General features: G+C 39.7%; 1 pseudogene; it reads right to left on the reverse strand.

Annotated features, from left to right (window-relative positions):
• Nucleotides 1-350: 350 nt before the first annotated feature.
• Nucleotides 351-1,676, reverse strand: LOC149152654 (tubulin beta-6 chain pseudogene; annotated as a pseudogene).
• Nucleotides 1,677-2,469: the final 793 nt, after the last annotated feature.

Consider the following 2,469-nt stretch of genomic DNA (forward strand, 5'->3'; position numbering starts at 1 on the left):
TTACAAATCCCAGAAACATATTATAGTCTTACAAAGCCATTCAACACCATAATTATATAACATATAATATAGAGGAGTGTTAAATAATACAAAGGAGTGTCCAAGCATGATTGAATTTCACATATAATTTTCGCAGGTTGTTACATCTTCTCAATATTTCAATATGATAAAAAAAACCAAGGACATAATGTAGGAGTTGTATACAAAGTTTATCCATTCAATGCCAAAACCTTCGATGAGAGAAGAGAAGACCATGAAAGAACAAGAAATTCAAATTAAATCCACAAACAAACAACTATTAGGCATTCAAACAACTAGTGGTTGTCGATGGTATTACCTAATATTTTTCCCTAGCTTTCTTGAGTTGATTCTTCATCATAGTATTCATCATCCTCTGCACTAGCATCCTGATATTGCATGTTTTCAGACACCAAATCGTTCATGTTTCTCTCTTCTCAGTGAATTCCATCTCATCCATGCCTTCACCAGTGTACCAATGCAAGAATGCCTTCCTCCTAAATATGGCAATGAACTGCTTGCTCACTCTCCTGAACATCTCCTGAATGGATGTTGAGTTCCCAATGAACGTGGACGACATGGATAGGGCTTTTGGAGGGATATCACATGCACTGGATTTCACATTGTTGGGGATCAACTCCACAAAGTAGGAGGAATTCTTGTTCTGAACATTCATCATTTGTTCATCCACCTCTTTAGTGCTCATCTTTCCTATGAACATGGAAGATGTAGTCAAGTACCTGCCGTGATGTGGATCTTCAGCATACATCATGTTCTTGTAAGCCCACATATGTTGTGTCAGTTCCGGAATGGTGAGGGCTCTATATTATTGTGAACCACGTGAACTCAATGAGGAAAATTCCACCATAAAGAAGTGAAGATGGGGGAAGGGGATCCAATTCACTGCCAATTTCCTTAGATCTAAGTTAAGCTGACTAGGAAACCTCAGGAAGTAGGTGACTCCACTCATTGTTGCAGATATCAGATGGTTCAAATCATTGAAGCTAGGAGTTGTGAGCTTGAGAGTCCTGAAGCAGATGTTGTAAAGGGCCTCATTGTCCAGTACCATACACTCATCTGCATTCTCCACTAGCTGATGCACAAAGAGCATGGCATTGTAAGGCTCCACCACTGTGTCAGACACCTTGGGAGAAGGGAAAACAGAGAAGGTAAGCATCATTCTATCAGGGTACTCCTCCTTGATCTTGGAGATCAAAATGGTTCCCATCGTAGATCTAGTACCTCCTCCCAAAGAATGACACACTTGAAACCCTTGGAGACAATCACAGTTTTCTGCCTCCTTCCTAACGACATCCAACATAGAATCGATGAGGTCAGCCCCTTCATTATAATGGCCCTGACCTAGTTATTTCTAGCCCCGTACTAGCCAAAAACGAAGTTATCAGGCCTAAATACCTCGCCATAATGCCCAATCCTCATGTTGTCCATGGTCCTAGGCTCAAGATCCATGAGCACAGCACAGGGAAAAAATCTACCACAACTCGCCTCATTGTAGTAAACATTAACCCTTTCGAGTTGTAGATCAGAAGTGACCTGGTATCTCTCGGTGGATCAATCCCGTGATCATCACAGAAAACTTCCCAAAACTTGGCACTGATTTAGTTTCCACATTACCCACCCTGAATGTGTAGGATCTCACGAACCTTTACAATTTAAAACTTGCAATAGAGAAAGACCAAACCCTAGAATAAAACCTCAACTAAAAAACAGAGGATTAGTAGAAAACCAACACAAAAAGAAGATATAGAACGGGGCAATGGGCAGTTACATCTACCAACCAGAAAATCCAATCTAGAACTATAAGATGGGTGTGCTCTAGGTGAGGCTGTAACTATAATGTCCTAATAGGTAGTATATAGGTGTCTCTCGTAAGATAAACACAAGAAACACAATGCCTCAAACCAAGGTTATACGTGTTTAATCTCTTCAAGTAAAAGAGCCAGTCCAACCTGGTTCCACTACTCACATTCAAGTTTGTGCTTACTGTTATGCCTCTTCCATAGCCAAACTCCTTTGATTTTCCCAAGTTTCCTTGCACGGATCCTTAGTAAACAACAGTAGTTTCAATTTCACTAGAATTAGTTTACTCAGCAGCTAAGGTAGCAACATCCATAGGGAAGTAGACGAACCACTTATTTTCTCAGTCCAATTGCTCTATATGTGTATCACCCATTATGCATTACCAACTTAGCTGACGAGGTTCGACCTACACTTGTCTCTCTATACATGCACCCATCCAGAAGCTATCCAACCATTACAATACATAGTGCCCAAATTTAATTGAGTTTCACACACAATATTGGCGAATAAGCATTACAATACATCACAATCACTCTTCTTCCATCTAACTTAAAAAAAAAAAAAAAAACATAATTATATAATATATAAAATAGAGGAGTGTCCAAACTTGATTGAGCTTCACACACAATC

The sequence above is a fragment of the Pinus tabuliformis genome, chromosome 9, assembly GCF_031772625.1.
Source record: "Pinus tabuliformis cultivar Carrire ecotype Pingquan chromosome 9, CPIR1, whole genome shotgun sequence".
Lineage (NCBI taxonomy): Eukaryota > Viridiplantae > Streptophyta > Pinopsida > Pinales > Pinaceae > Pinus > Pinus tabuliformis.